Here is a 17,607-nt window from a genome sequence, read left to right as displayed (position 1 = left end):
ATGGTCTCTGCCTTCACCATTCCCTGCAGCAAAGCATTTCACAAGAATACAAGAATAAGGAGCAGGAGTCGGCCATACAGCTCCTCGAGCCTGCTCCACCATTCAATAACATCATGACTGATCATCAACCTCAACTCCACTTTCCCGCCCGATCCCCATATCCCTTGATTCCTTCAATGTCCAAAAATCTATTGATATCAGTCTTGAATATACTAAACGACTGAGCCTCCACAGACCTTTGGGGTCGGGAATTCCTCTGAGTGAAAAAATGTTTCCTCATCTCAGTTCTAAATGATAGATCCCTTATCCTGAGACTGTGACCCCTAGTTCTAGACTCTCCAGCCAAGGGCAACAGCTACCCTGTCAAGCCCTTTCAGAATCTTATATATTTCAACGAGATCATCACTCATTTTTCTACACACCAGAGAGTATAGGCCCATTCTACTCAATCTCTCCTCATAGGACAACCCTCTTATCCCAGGATTCAATCTAATGAACCTCCGATGCACCTCCTCTAATACAAGTACATCCTTCCTTCGGTAAGGAGAACAAAACTGTACACCGTTTTCAGGCTCCAAAAACACTCTGGGTGAAGAACTGAACATTACAAACATTTTCTGTGACCAGGCCAGCCTTCGGGGCTTTCATTAAGGCATTGAGTTATAAGCAATATTATTCTTCAGTTCTGAGTCAGAACAGCATTCTTAAAATAACCTCAGCCTAAATTACTTTGTGTCAATCACTCCTGCATGAGGGCAGCACATTCACCCACCCAGGTCCCTTGATAGAAAGAGTATTCTATTTATCAGCTGCCAGTTCAAACGATTATTTCATGTGATGTTGAAACAATACTTGGTTTAGAATCAGATGTTTGACAATAAATAACAGATGAGTGGCACATAAAAAGTAATGACAAACATGAATTAAAAGTTATGATTGTAAAAGAGACTAATTCAATGTGTCCTTCCTTGGAAACTCAACATTGGTGCAACTTTCGACTGACAAAGTCACTTCTCAACCTGAATTCCAGATCAGACCTTCTAAAGTACAGAACCTGGGTATTCTTCAGGTAGTTTATGCAGATCCCACTCCCGGGACTTGAGCACATAAATCTAGGCTGACACTCCCAGTGCAGTGCTGAGGGAGTGCTGCACTGTCGGAGGTGCCATCTTTCAGATGAGACGTAAAACCCCGTCTGCTCTCTCAGGTGGACATAAAAGATCTCACAGTGCTATTTTGAAGAAGAGCAGGGGAGTTATCCCCGGTGTCCTGGGGCCAATATTTATCCCTCAATCAACATCACTAAAACAGATTATCTGGTCATTATCACATTGCTGTTCATGGGAGCTTGCTGTGTGCAAATTGGCTGCTGCGTTTCCCACATCACAACAGCGACTGCACTCCAAAAGTACTTCATTGGCTGTAAAGCGCTTTGGGACATCCGGTGGTCGTGAAAGGCGCTATAGAAATGCAAGTCTTCCTTTCTTTCCTTGTAGATTTGATTTCATTCCATAGCCCATGGAACAATCAATTAGCTAAATAAAGCAAAGTTTGAAGTTAAATAATTGTTTTAAGAGGACGAGAACATTTTCCCCAGGGTGTCATGGAGCTGCAGGTAAGTGGAAGATGGGGTCAGTTTAGGTGTGTTCACTCTCAATCCCATTCCTCCTGACTCTGAGGGGCTTTCACTTGTTCATTGCTACAGAGAAATGATGTTGGAACATGAAATATCCAGCCAGACGCTGCAATGAAAGCAGACTCTAAAATATTTTTGAAAGAGGAAGGAATAACTCTTTGAAAATATTTTTCTTTTACCGCCATTGAGAAAGAGCTTGGGAATGGAACGAAATGGGTGGGTCTTTCAGAGGGCGAGCACATGTCGGATGGGCGAAATGTTGGGCCCCTGCTGGAATATTGTGTCTAATTCTGGCACAGCATTTAAGAAAGCTGTCAAAAGAGGATATTTCCACTCATAGGGGAAACTAAAACTAGGAAGCATTGTCTCAGCATAAGGGGCCGCCCATTTAGAACTGAGATGAGGAGGTATTTCTTCTCTCAGAGGGTTGTAAATCTGTGGAATTCTCTGCCCCAGAGAGCTGTGGAGGCTGGGTCATTGAATATATTTAAGGCGGAGATAGACAGATTTTTAAGTGATAAGTCCATGATCAGATCAGCCATGTTGTTATTAAATGGTGGAGCAGGCTCGAGGGGCCAAATGGTCTATTCCTGCTCCTATTTCTTATGTTCTAGGGTGCAGAGGAGATTTACTAGAATGGTACCAGGGATGAAAGGCTTTGGTTACATGGAGAGTCTCGAGAAGCTGGGGTTGTTCTCCTTCGAGCAGAGAAGATTAAGGGGGAGATTTGATCGAGGTGTTCAAAATTATGAAGGGTTTTGATAGAGTAGATAGGGAGAAACCGTTTCCAGTAGCAGAAGGGTCGGTAACCAGAGGAAACAGAATTAAGGTCATGAGGAAAGAAAAATTTATAGACCGAGTTGTTGTGATCTGAAAGGGTGCTGGAAGCAGATTCAATAATGGCCCAGATTTTTTGGTGGTAATGACAGTGAAACTGTCAGCATTTTCCATCATTATTCCTGGCAAAATGAGTCAGCGAATGCGCAGATAAAGGCAGGAATCCAGACGTTGCTGTCGGTGATTCTACGCTTCTCCAAAGGTTGCACTGTGGAACTCCCCCGAGCCGGCAATCAATTCAAATCACACTGACAGAAATTTCCTGTTATGCTGGAATATCGCTGTTAACCAACCCGCTCCCCCATCCCAAAACGTTAATCCTTGTTGAAAGTGGTGTAACTGGGTTTTTAACAGCGTGTGGACTGTTAAACAACCATCCTTGCCCTGAAAAACTAATTATATATTTGTGGAATGTCAAATTTTCCATTAATATGATATGAATTACATGGCTTTTCATTTCATTTTTTTTCCTTTATTAAAAAAAATGTTTATGATATTTCAGCTTCGAACTTAATCCTATGTTGATGGCACAAATCATTGCAAATGGATATCATTTGGTGACCATTACAGAAACGTGGTTGCAGGGTGGCCAAGACTGGGAATTAAACATACAGGGGTGTCTGACAATTCGGAAAGATAGACAAGAAGGGAAAGGAGGTGGGGTAGCTCTGTTAATAAAGGATGATATCAGGGCAGTTGTGAGAGATGATATTGGCTCTAATGAACAAAATGTTGAATCATTGTGGGTGGAGATTAGAGATAGTAAGGGGAAAAAGTCACTGGTGGGCGTAGTTTATAGGCCCCCAAATAATAACTTCACGATGGGGCGGGCAATAACCAAGGGAATAATGGAGGCATATGAAAAAGGAACAACAGTAATCATGGGGGATTTTAACCGACATATCGATTGGTCAAACCAAATCGCACGGGGTAGCCTTGAGGAGGAATTCATAGAATGCATATGGGATTGTTTCTTAGAACAGTATGTTACAGAACCTACAAGGGAGCAAGTTATCTTAGATCTGGTCCTGTGTAATGAGACAGGAATAATAAACGATCTCCTAATAAAAGATCCTTCAGGAATGAGTGATCACAGTATGGTTGAATTTGTAATACAGATTGAGGGTGAGGAAGTAGTGTCTCAAACGAACGTACTATGCTTAAACAAAGGGGACTACAGTGGGATGAGGGCAGAGTTGGCTAAAGTAGACTGGAAACACAGACTAAACGGTGGCACAATTGAGGAACAGTGGAGGACTTTTAAGGAGTTCTTTCATAATGTTCAACAAAAATATATTCCAGTGAAAAAGAAGGGCAGTAAGAGAAGGGATAACCAGCCGTGGATAACCAAGGAAATAAAGGAGAGTATCAAATTAAAAACCAATGCGTATAAGGTGGCCAAGGTTAGTGGGAAACTAGCAGATGGGGAAAATTTTAAACGACAACAAAGAATGACTAAGATAGCAATAAAGAAAGGAAAGATAGATTACGAAAGTAAACTTGCGCAAAACATAAAAACAGATAGTAAAAGCTTTTATCGATATGTAAAACGGAAAAGAGTGACTAAAGTAAATGTTGGTCCATTAGAAGATGAGAAGGGGGATTTAATAATGGGAAATGTGGAAATGGCTGAGACCTTAAACAATTATTTTGTTTCGGTCTTCACAGTGGAAAACACAAAAACAAATGCCAAAAATTGCTGGTCACGGGAATGTGGGAAGGGAGGACCTTGAGATAATCACAATCACGAGGGGGGTAGTGCTGGACAGGCTAATGGGACTTAAGGTAGACAAGTCCCCTGGTCCTGATGAAATGCATCCTAGGGTATTAAAAGAGATGGCGGAAGATATAGCAGATGCAATCGTTATAATCTACCAAAATTCTCTGGACTCTGGGGAGGTACCAGCGGATTGGAAAGCAGCTAATGTAACGCCTCTGTTTAAAAAAGGGGGCAGACAAAAGGCAGGTAACTATAGGCCGGTTAGTTTAACATCTGTAGTGGGGAAAATGCTTGAAGCTATCATTAAGGAAGAAAAGCAGGACATCTAGATAGGAATAGTGCAATCAAGCAGACGCAACATGGATTCATGAAGGGGAAATCATGTTCAACTAATTTACTGGAATTCTTTGAGGATACAACGAGCATGGTGGATAGAGGTGTACCGATGGATGTGGTGTATTTAAATTTCCAAAAGGCATTCGATAAGGTGCTACACAAAAGGTTACTGCAGAAGATAAAGGTACGCTGAGTCAGAGGAAATGTATTAGCATGGATAGAGAATTGGCTGGCTAACAGAGAGCAGAGAGTCGGGATAAATTGGTCCTTTTCGGGTTGGAAATCAGTGGTTAGTGGTGTGCCACAGGGATCGGTGCTGGGACCACAACTGTTTACAATATACATAGATGACCTGGAAGAGGGGACAGAGTGTAGTGTAACAAAATTTGCAGATGACACAAAGATTAGTGGGAAAGTGGGTTGTGTAAAGGACACAGAGAGGCTGCAAAGAGATTTAGATAGGTTAAGCGAATGGGCTAAGGTTTGGCAGATGGAATACAATGTCGGAAAATGTGAGGTCATCCACCTTGGAAAAAAAAACAGTAAAAGGGAATATTATTTGAATGGGGAGAAATTACAACATGCTGCGGTGCAGAGGGACCTGGGGGTCCTTGTGCATGAATCCCAAAAAGTCAGTTTGCAGGTGCAGCAGGTAATCAGGAAGACGAATGGAATGTTGGCCTTCATTGCGAGAGGGATGGAGTACAAAAGCAGGGAGGTCCTGCTGCAACTGTATAGGGTATTGGTGAGGCCGCACCTGGAGTACTGTGTGCAGTTTTGGTCACCGTTCTTAAGGAAGGATATACTAGCTTTGGAAGCATAGAAACATAGAAACATAGAAAATAGATGCAGGAGTAGGCCATTCGGCCCTTCTAGCCTGCACCGCCATTCAATAAGTTCATGGCTGAACACATTTGGAGGGGGTACAGAGACGATTCACTAGGCTGATTCCGGAGATGAGGTGGTTACCTTATGATGATAGATTGAGTAGACTGGTTCTTTACTCGTTGGAGTTCAGAAGGATGAGGGGTGATCTTCTAGAAACATTTAAAATAATGAAAGGGTAGACAAGATAGAGGCAGAGAGGTTGTTTCCAATGGTCGGGGAGACTAGAACTAAGGGGCACAGCCTCAAAATACGGGGGAGCCAATTTAAAACTGAGTTGAGAAGGAGTTTCTTATCCCAGAGGGTTGTGAATCTGTGGAATTCTCTGCCCAAGGAAGCAGTTGAGGCTAGCTCATTGAATGTATTCAAATCACAGATAGATAGATTTTTAACCAATAAGGGAATTAAGGGTTACGGGGAGCGGGCGGGTAAGTGGAGCTGAGTCCATGGCCAGATCAGCCATGATCTTGTTGAATGGTGGAGCAGGCTCGAGGGGCTAGATGGCCTACTCCTGGTCCTAATTCTTATGTTCTTATGTATGTGTATGTCCCAATCTTAATTTCGCTCTCTATAAAAGTAAATTATAATCTGTGCATTTTACTTCCTGGTTTGCTGTCTGTGAGAAATTCTTCAATGTGATTGGCTGCTCAGCCTGCTTGATGACATCACTGTTGCTGGATGCTGGTAATTCATTAGATTTGCCGCCAGATTCAAACTAACATCGGAAGAGCTGAAATTCACACTACGGAGGTCGCTAAATCTTTGTGGGCAGCTTTTTTCAAGGTCAGCGGCCAGCGCCATGACCTCAAATTCCAGGCCAGTAACTTTCAAAAGAGAAGTGCAAACATTTGCACGGCTACAAGAAAGTGCAGGGGAGTAGGGCTAATTGGATCACTCTTTCAAAGAGCTGGCACGGGCACGATGGTCTGATTGGCCTCCTTCTGTGCTGCATCATTCTTTGATTCTGTGAAATGGTCTTCATTTATACTGTAAGATCCCCCTATTCTATGAAAAGTATCAGAACAACTGGCTACATAAGGTAATGGTCTGGTTGCACAGTGTCAGCTGTGGCTCAGTGGGTAGCATGCTCGCCTTTGCTATTAGAAGGTTGTGGGTTCAAGTCACACTATAGAAACTTGAACACATAAAATCTCGGCTGACACTCCAGTAAAGTGCTGAGGGAATGCTGCACTGTCGGAGGTGCCATATTTTAGATGAGATGTTAAATCAAGGCCCTTCTGCTCTCTCTGGTGGACATCAAAGATCCTTTGGGACTATTTCGAAGAAGAACAGGGGAGTTATCCCAGGTGTCCCGGCCAATATTTATCCCTCAATCAACATAACAAAAACAGATTATCTGATCATTATCACATTGCTGTTTGTGGGAGCTTGCTGTGTGCAAGTTGGCTGCTGCGTTTCCCACATCACAACAGTGACCACACTTCAAAAGTACTTCATTGGCTGTAAAGCGCTTTGAGACGTCCGGTGATTGTGAAAGGCGCTACATAAATGCAAGTCTTTCTGTTTTTTTTATAATTAACCTTGGTTCAATTAATTTAACTCCCCCTTCAACAATGACATTGCTCTGGCATCCTGGTGATTCAATATGTTTCCCTCCCTCAACAAGGTATGCAACGTACACCTGTCATCTTGATATTCAGATTATTAAAATAAAAGTCATGTGTGAGAGAAGGGGCAGTCCTATAAACAACCTTAGTAAAGGGTTTTTGATTTGACTGTCGATTATGTAATTTTTTTATATTATTGCTTTGCAGTTACAATTTTGATTGGGGGTGGGAGGGGGAGGTTTGATTTGAAACAGTTACTGCGATTTTCCACAGCTCTTTCGCCGAAGTTACGGTGGTCAAGCGGGAAACACCCCGCAGAAATTCTTTGGTGTGCCTTATGTCCAAACAAAACATTTAAATCCTCAACTGTGAGCTAACAGCCAGTCCCATGGAATTCATTCACTGGACACTTGTTGTTTCTCGAACCTTTAGTGACTTGTGGATATTAAGAAATTTACTGTCTACTCAAAGCCCTGTTTTTTTCTGGGGTTCTGTACAATAAGACTTCACATCATCTACCAGAGGGTTTCCTTATGAGTTTAAAGTTTGTCTAAAGTGTGTGTGTGTGCGAAATAACGTGTAAGCCTGAACACTGTTTTGATGAAGAGGAAGTCAGCCTTTAGCTTGCTGTGCCTGTGTCATTTTAACATGAAAATGAACTGTGTGCATCTGTCTATTGTGATAAAACCATTAGGAAATGCTGGGATGAGAAAAGCCAATCAGCTCAAAATTCTCCCCCCAAGTCTTGCCATGCCAGCTAATAACTGAAGTGGCTGAATATCCTGATTTATTTTGACTCTTTACTTGCCTACCAGATTATTCCAAACTCTAAATGCAATTTGTATTCCTGGTATCTGTTCTGAATATATTTTTCATTGGTTTCCATTTACGCTTAATAAATGGTATATTGAAGTAGATTGTTTAAGTAATCTGCCTGTTGTAACTAAACACAGAAATGAGTTAGGTTGAGCTGCGATGGTAATGTAAGAGTTTGCATGGTGTGAATTTACTTGAGTGTTTATTATGCTTCAAAAGTCAAACTTATACAACATACGAATGGAAGTGATAAGCCGCTGGTGTCGATCTTGTCAAGGCACAATGTGGTTTACCTGGGTCAAAGAGGAGAGGGTCCTTTCGTAATCCATGTCTACACTCAGATAAACTATGAACTTGTCTCCTGAATGTTTTACTCTGGTATTAGATTGTGACAATGAACTGTGGCGACAAATGTCTTGTGTGTTGATGCTGGGATTGAACAGCCAGACTTGTGCATGCAAATGAAGTTTTTGTGACAAAAATTAATGCATGTTTGATTAACCTTTTGCTGCCCCTTTAAAGAAAGATTTTATTTTAAGTAAATGAACTGCTGGGTGTTTTTTTTTGTTAGAAAAGAGCCCAAGAGGTGTAGGGGTTCGATAGGGAGAAATTATTTCCACTTGTGGGTGAGGCCAGAACAAGGGGGCATAGATACACGATAGTCACTAACAGGTTAAATAAGGTATTTTGGAGGAAATTCTTTACAGAGAGAGTGGTGAGAATGTGGAACTCGCTCCACAGGGAGTGCTTGAAGTAGATGGTGTAGTTAAGGGGAGGCTTGACGCGTACATAAAGGAGAATGGTATGGAGAAGTACTGAGAGGTGATAGTGTGGAGGACGCTGGTGTGCAGTATAAACCCCCATGTTGAGCACTTGGGTCGGACGGACAGTTTCTGTGCTGTGGATCCTAATTATATTCTAAATGGATGGCAAGAATGCCACAGTTCTGACTATTCAGGCAAGGATTTTTAAGAAGCTTGGACCTGCTGTCTCTTATTTTTTTTTAGCTTTAAGTTGTGAGGGATCATTCCTTCTTTCGAATTGAATTTAAATCAATGTTGATTTTGTCTTCGGTTTCTTTACAAGAACATATTAGATTGTTTGTGTACAGTTCAACATATCTATACCTAAAGTGCCAACTGCACATTTTAATCTCATAAATATATCTTGCATGAAAAGAACCAGTGCGGTCAGAAAAGGAATGCCAAGACTGGAAATCCCAAGAGTACAATAAGTCTCATTGGGAGATGAATCGGTGGAAGTAAGATTGCAATGGATAGAGCATGTGTGTAATAATATACACACAGATAGACAACACAAATAGACACACAGACAAACAGACACACAGACAGACAGAGAGACACAGACAGACAGACACACAGACAGATAGACACAGACAGACAACACCGACAAACACACAGAAAGACACGCAGACAGACAACACAGACAAACACACAGACACACAACACAGACACATAGACAGTCACAGACAGATACAGACAAACATACAGACAGACACACAGACACACACACAAACACAGAATACAGAAAGACACACAGACACACAGACAAACACACCGCCAGAGAATACAAACAGACGCACACAGACAAACACACAGACATAGAATATAGACAGTCATACAGACACACACAGACAGCCACAGACAAACACTCAGACACACACACAAACAGACACAGACAGATACAGACACATACACACACAGGCACAGACAGAGAATACAGACACACATACAGACACACACACACGCACCACTAACACGATGGAACATGGCAACTGCTGAAATCTATCTTTGGATAAACTCAGTTGGCCACTTACACCGACCCGCCGCTGAACAACTGATATTTTACAAGATGCAACGTTTAACAGATACTGGGCAGTAGCTGGAGTTCAAAGGTTTGATCAAAAGCACACTATTTTTTTTCACCGAGAATGCGAAAAGATTAATATTTCAAATCGGTTCGTTCAATCAAAATCTGCTGGTATTTCTGTGATTTGTTTCAATTCAACAGAAACAATGTATTATTTCTGGGCTGGAAACTGGCCTTGAGTCGATTATTTTCAGTGTTTAATGAGCCCAGTAATCCTGCTGCAGTGCTGACACTGGCGGTGCTGGCTGGCCTCTCGGGCTTTGAGAAAGCTGTGGACACACTGTGCGGCCACTGCGGACCATCTCACAAAGCATTGCCCTCAGAACAGCCATGGTCCCTGAGAGCAAGTGTGCTAACCGGCCCGAGCACCCCCAGCAGCCTGCAGACCCCGCAACATAACATCTTTACGGATTTGTCTGCAGTCAGAAACCCAACTCTTGGCCAGGCACTCACCTATTGGTTCGGCATTTGCTTTTTCCGTTTTGTTTCAAACGCCAACCACTATCCTCCGGCCTGCTCCGTGCAGAGAGACCCGGCCGCCCGAGGCAGCTCATTCCCCCGCCGACCGGCGGCGCTTGCTCTGAGCCCGAGGGAGGTTTGGCTGGGGACTTTCTGCAGCCGCTGCATTCACACTGTCCAATGCACAAACCAGTCTGGCGATGGCCGGGTGCTTTGCAATGAATGCAGGCAGATATATAGATAGATATATGTGTGTGTGTGTGTATGGATTCACTCCACAAATCAGGGCTTCTTTCTCTAATCCTTCTCTTGATCTGAGTGTAAATCGAATGCAAACACTGAGCTGCCGGCTGGGGTGGAGGGTGGAGCGGGGGGGGAGGGGGTGGCGGTTTGTGGAGGTCGGGGACATACCCACGCGTTTAGTGGACCCTATTTTTCAGCCCCATCGCCCAGAACACTCCGCTTAGAATTGGATGCGCTGCGCGGATAGAGCGGGCGACACACAACACACACTATACACACAGCACACTGAGCAAAGGTCGCACGGTGAGAGGAGAGGGGAGGAAGCCGAGTCAGGCAAACATTGTAAAAAAAACCCGGCCAAATGATTCATTTGTTTCGCGGCGGGACCTAAACAAGTGGCGACTTGTGACGGGAGGCGAGCTTTGCAGAGAATTCAATTGAGACGCGTGTTTCAATGGGCACCTCACGGATAGATTCGTGCTCACAATACATTGTCCGCTTTCCTAAATGCAACCTCCCCTTGGCTCAGATATTCTACTTCACCAGCCGAATATTGTGGACAAACCCACACTTTTTCAATGATGACTGCCCGACTCTGTGTTATTACAATTTCTGTCTGATATCCTGCTGTAATGTGCGATAAATCCCAATCGCTGTAGTCAGCCCTCCCAGACAGACTGCCCTCAAAATATTGCTCTAAATATCAATTGTTTCATATCAGTGGAACTTGCTATTTTTTTCCAATCGAATCCAACAATGATACTTTCACTGCCCGGCGAATCTCCACATAAGCCGCGCCTCGTCTCTGTTTTATCACAATCCTTTGAGGTGATTGCATTTAACTTAAAACAATTTGGGTTCGACTTCCCGATTCTCGCAGCGAATCCCGCGAGCTCCCATCTACTTGCACGGAGCTCGATTTGAGGTGGATTATTTCTGCCAAACTATTTAATCGCAGCACTGCGTGGGCAAAATATGATGTTCACCCCTCATATCTATTTGAGACTTGCAAAGACTCCCTGGCCTAATGCACTTCCATCGCCCAGCTACAACTCGGGCGGATTTCCTCCCTGAATTTTGTGTAACAAAATAGTAAACTCATTCTTAATAAATAGATTTAAAATTCCGTTGCACAGGGCACGCATCTCCCCAATATCAATCACTGATTCCGATCAATGTTCTGAGACCCTAACCAATTTCAGCTCACTCTCTCATCCACCTCATATTATATATCTTAATGTCCTTAAATAGGTATTTACTGAGAAAAAAACTTTCAAAATAACTCTACTTGGAGATTAATGTTAATTTACGAGTTTATTTCAGTTTATTTCTGAAAACAGGATAGAAAGATATCAGCAGAATAGATTATACCGAGTGGAACTGAACCATTGCACACACTTAATTTCCCCAATAGATGGTTCTCACAGAATCCTGCAATCATGTTACTGCCTGCTGGATTGACATATATACCACAGCTTTCCTAGAACAAGGTATGTCTCACAGCACGGAATTATACAGAATGTTCACCGTCTTGTGTCAGGTTGGTTTAGTGTCGTTTCTGTTGCTGGTTTAATACGTTACGTTCATGTCGAGCTCCCAGACTTATTGCCCAGGTGAAGCTTGGGTGTAAATTTTTCTTGTAAACGGTTGAGTGAGTGACCCTAATTAACGGGAATGGCATGTTTTATACAAAGTTAGATCTGCCCCAAGTTACAGGGATTTCAAGGAGGCGGTTGGGGGGCGGGGGGTGGGGGGGGGGGCACAGTGCTAAAATAAACCCACCCGTAGCACGTCATGTAGTGCAAAAGCAACCTGGACCAGTTATAGCCAGTTGCAAAGATACAACCTATGCCTCACTCTGTGTCGCTGTCACCAGCACCTGCTCATAAGAACATAAGAAAGGAGTCGGCCATTCGGCCCCTCGAGCCTGCTCCACCGTTTATTAAGATCATGGCTGATCTGATCCTGGGCTCAGCTCCACTTCGCTGCCCTCTCCCCATAACCCTTCACTCCTTTATCGCTCAAAAATCTGTCTATCTCCACCTTAAATATATTCAATGACCCAGCCTCCACAGCTCTCTGGGGCAGAGAATTCCACAGATTTACAACCCTCTGAGAGAAGAAATTCCTCCTCATCTCAGTTCTTATTCTGAAACTATGACTCCTAGTTCTAGATTCCCCCAATAGTGGAACCATCCTCTCTGCATCTACTTTGTCAAGCCCCCTCAAGTATCTTATATGTTTCAATAAGATCACCTCTCATTCTTCTAAACACCAATGAGTATAGGAGCAGGAGTAGGCCATTCGGCCCCTCATGCCTGCTCCGCCATTCAATGAGATCATGGCTGATCACCGACCTCAACTCCACTTTCCCGCCCGATCCCCATATCCTTTGATTCCCCTAGACTCCAAAAATCTATTGATCTCAGCCTTGAATATACTCAACAACTGAGCCTCTACATCCCTCTGAGATAGAGATTCACAACACTCTGAGTGAAGAAATTCCTCCTCATCTCTGTCTTAAATGGCCAACCCCTTATCCTGAGACTGTGCCCCCTAGTTCCAGACATGCCAGCTCATTAGGCTCAATTATAAATCATAGAATCATAGAAATTTACAGCATGGAAAGAGGCCATTTCAGCCCATCATTTCTGGGATGAATTTTTGCCAAATAAAATACAAGTAGATAAAGAAGTGTTAGCATCTGTTTTTTGGCAATTCTCTCCCCTCCTCAAGATGTTGCCTATCACTGGAGTCCAACCAAGGGCACCAGGCTCTGCCTCGCTGAATTGGCAATTCTCCACGAGGGAGTCTAGACAGCGATTGGTAGGCTATTCAACTACCAGAGGCATCACAACCAAGACTAATCCCACCCACGCCTGTTCTCCATACATCCAATCACCAGCAGGAGGAGGAAATCCTGTCTGCTTTCCCCCACCAGGGGACCTGCGGGCAATTGGAGTATCCTTTCTGTCAGCCTGGCTGGGATCAACTAACTCAGGAATAGAAATTGGGATCTTCTGCTTCGCAGGGCTTCATTCCATTCTTTGCCAACTGATGCAGGGGAATTGCAATGATATTCTCAAGCAGCATTTTAAAAACAATACTGCACTAGTTGTACTGGGGATCCCTGAACTGATTTGAAAGGGTTTTGTGTCACACTCTGCAGGCCATTTCAAATTACTTCATTCTCGCCCTCTTAGAAGGGCATTTGAAAATCACCATTGCGTCAGTGCGAACTGATTTCCACTTCCTATGGATCCAAACCTCTGCAGTCGGGTATCTATCTGACTCCAAAGTCGTTTCAGAGAAGGCCTTTAATTTGACATCAGCCGAAAGAAAGAAAGAAAAAGACTTGCATTTATATAGCGCCTTTCACGACCACCGGACGTTTCAAAGTGCTTTGCAGCCAATGAAGTACTTTTGGAGTGTAGTCACTGTTGATAACGCCAGTCAGTACAGCTGCAAGCCCAGTAATATAAAAATAATGCTCAGGGCATCATTTCAACCTTCTGCAGAGTTATAAGCAAATTCGTTTATTTCAATGTTTTGAGAGTGTTTTGCTTTTGAAACGATGCCCTCAACATAAATAAACAGAGGCCTAGAGTACTGAAGCAAGGGAGTTATGCTAAACATTTATAAATCACTGGGTTCGGCCCGAGCTGGAATATTGTGTCCAATTCTGGGCACCACACTTTAGGAAGGATGTTTGGGCCTTGGAGAGGGAGCAGAGGAGATTTACTCGAATGGTTCCAGGGATGAGGGACTTCAGTTATTTGGATAGACTGGAGAAGCTGGGGTTGTTCTCCTTGGAGCAGAGAAGGTTAGGAGGAGATTTAACTGAGGGGTCAATATAATGAGGAGTAAATAAGGAGAAACGCTTTGCAGTGGCAGGAGGGTCGATAATCAGAGGACACAGATTTAAGGTGGTCGGGGAAAGAATCAGAGGAGAGATGAGATTTTTTACACGAGTTGTGATCTGAAACGCGCTGCCTGAAAGGACGTGGGAACAAATTCAATAGTAACTTTCAAACTGGAATAAATACTTGAAAAGGAAGAATTGGCAGGGCTATGGGGAAAGGGGAGAGTGGGTCTCATTGGATGACTATCACAGAGCTGGCACGGGCACGATGGGCCGAATGGCCTCTTTCTGTGCTTACCATTCTCTGGTTGAACGTGTTGCTCCCCGACAGTGGAGCTTTGTGCTGGCCAAGACAATCCGAGTTGCAGACGGTTGTCTAAAGCCAGGTGCTGGCGGCTGCAGAGCGACACAGAAGTGACTGAACTGCGATCAGGAGCGAGTGTCCAGCCGCAGTCAGAAATAGTGGGACACCGGAGCTTGGTTCACACTAACTGCCAATCTTTAAAACAAGTAACTTGAAAAGTATTTTTTTTAAGTAACGACTGGACCAGAAACGGAAAAGGCTGGAAGTCTCAGTCAGCATCAATAAAGTGAAAAGATAAGTTCATGTTTTAGGTGTGTATCGTTCGTCACAAATCCTTCCGCAAGTCAGCAACTTTCTGATGTAAGAACCCCCATTGAATGCCCCGGTGCCCCTCCACCGCCATATACATGGTCCTGTCCCCAGAGAAGGTGTCAAACCACAGCCTGAATCCGGGTACAAAATACTGCCGATGCTGGAAATCTGAAATTGAGACAACAAATGCTGGAAATACTCAGCAGGTCAGGCAGCATCTGTGGAAAGAGAAAGTGGGTTAACGTGTCAGGTTCTGACCAAGGCTCACACACACACACACACACACGAAACATTAACTCTGTTTCTCTCTGCAGATGCTACCTGGCCTGTTGAGTGTTTCTAGCATTTTATGTTTATATTCCTTCATCTTTAATAGCGGGGTCAATATTGTGAAGGGTTTTAATAGTGTAAATAATTGTTTCTAGCGACAGAAGGGTCGCCAACCAGAGGACACAGATTTAAAGTAATTGGCAAAGAACCAGACGGGAGATAAGGAATCATTTTTTACGCAGCGAATTGTTGTGACCTGCAATGTGCTGCCTGAAAGGGTGGTGGAAGCAGATTCAATAGTAACGTTCAAATTATACTGCTTAGCCTGGACCTTCGCTAAATAAGCGCTCTGGTGCAAGAGACGCGGTATAATCCCACTGTGTTAAACTCACGTCAATTTTGAGTTTCTCTCGCTGTTGTAAGCAACGGTTTCAAACGCCTGATCCCTGCTTGTCAGCAATAAAATAATTGCAAACTGATTGAGTGAATTCTTTTTTTTTAATACAGTTAAAACTAAAGTTTAAAAGGAACTCGGGATGTTCAGCTTCATATTTCTAATGATATAAATTTCATTGGGAATTCGGAGGCAGTCAGCGGGGTATTTATTCGCCAGCTGCACTTTCCCCTAACCTGATCAATGCAAGGCGGCAGTATAACTGCAGTCGCTTTCTCTTAGATACTGCTGGTGTCACACTGGTACTGACAGTACAACTGGGGCATTGTGCGCAGGGTGACCTTTAGATACAACACTGAGCGCCCAATGAACACTGTAGGCTTTAAGTAAATAAGGATTTTGGTGTCATGTTCAATTAGGATTTGCTCACTGGAAAACTAATGTAATTTTTTGCCTAAGTCATCAAAATGCTGAGATTTTCAAAAAAAAATCCTGCAACTTCGGAGAGGATTACCGGTTCTAAATGATTCAGAGAGTACTGAAAGGCCATGGATATGAAAAATAGAATATAACATAACATGATATTGGTTAACTAAAAGTCTACTTCGGGGCTGAGAGAATAAATGATAATCCGTGTTTGGGAGTAATTATGCGGCGGGGCTCTCATGAAGGGTTCAGACCAGGTCATGAACCGTGAGTGCAAAGTTCCTGATACACAACTCGAAGGCAGAAGAAGCTTGTGGGTACAATCCAGGCTGACCGAGCATTGCAGTGCCGAGGGAGTGCTGCATGGTCGGCAGTGTCGCCCTGCAGTGGGCCAGGTGAGCATTAAAGATCCTGAGGTATTATTCAAAAAAAATAAAAATAATTATTCCTGTCCTGCCCAACAGCTGATCAACCGATTATCCACCTCATCGCTGTCAGTGGGATCTTGTCCCACCCCCTCGCATTGTATCCCAGTTGTAATTAATCGGAGGGCAAGTATTTTGTGATGTTTTTGCGCTGTGGCCAGGCGCTATATAAATGCAAGTCGTTATTTTTCTGCAGCCCCTGATTTTTTTCAGATTGGAATGAAGCTTTCAGAAATACCTTTTCACTTATACATTGCTTCATCTTGTCTGTGTTCTTCACCAGATTCGGACCAATTACCGCAAGACCATCAAAAAGATAATATCGTTGATAATCCGGGAAAATTTACATTTGACCTATAATAGTCCAAGTGGCGAAATATGTATGAATTATAAAACAACTAAAATGGATACTGGTTCATGCATAATTTCAACCAAATATTGGAAATTCATATTTTAGATACATATATAAATGAACATAAATTATTATAGAAAGAATTACAGTTTAGAAAAATGATGGTTCGGTCAAATTCAGCACAAATGTACAGACCTATTTGGACAGTCAGCTTCCGTTTCCAGTATTTTTTCATCTTTATTCTATGTTTTAACGGTGCCAAGGTTTTCTGAAATGCTAAGGTACTTGTTATAAGTCGATTGTATAGTTTTATACTTTGACATTTCGTCCTTGCACTCCTTCATATCGCAACATTTAAACACCAATCTTTAAACGCGATATCTAGTCCTTAATATAATTCGCCGCAAGCCTCTCTGAACTTATCTAAAGTTGCAGCGGACAGGCAGAAATCGGTGCAAAATACAACACTGCTTTGTATCCATTTTGGAACTGCGTGGGTCTGTAACATTTGCACAGGCTGGTGCAGGTTTGTCCTCAATACCTGGACATGAAATATTTGCCGTCTTTTATTTCAATGTCTACTCCTACTCCTATTTCTTATCTTATACAGACAGCAGAGGAACAAATGCTCACTGGTTTCAATTGCAGCAAACTGCAAAACCTGAGATAACTTCAGAACGGATCTGTATAAAATGTTCAGACTGTTCCCTAAGTCTGTGGCAGGAAAGAGATTGAGAGGTACAGTCTTGCTGATGGGACGCTCTGGTCGCTCTTTGTAAATGCGGCCCTTACATTAACCACAGTTGTTTTAGCATGTCCCTATCGAGAGCGACCGGGGAAATTCTCACCGTTTATTAACTAAGATTAGAATG

This window comes from Pristiophorus japonicus, unplaced genomic scaffold, assembly GCF_044704955.1.
Source record: "Pristiophorus japonicus isolate sPriJap1 unplaced genomic scaffold, sPriJap1.hap1 HAP1_SCAFFOLD_581, whole genome shotgun sequence".
Lineage (NCBI taxonomy): Eukaryota > Metazoa > Chordata > Chondrichthyes > Pristiophoridae > Pristiophorus > Pristiophorus japonicus.
The sequence above is the reverse complement of the archived record's forward strand: the minus strand, read 5'-3'. Positions refer to the sequence as shown.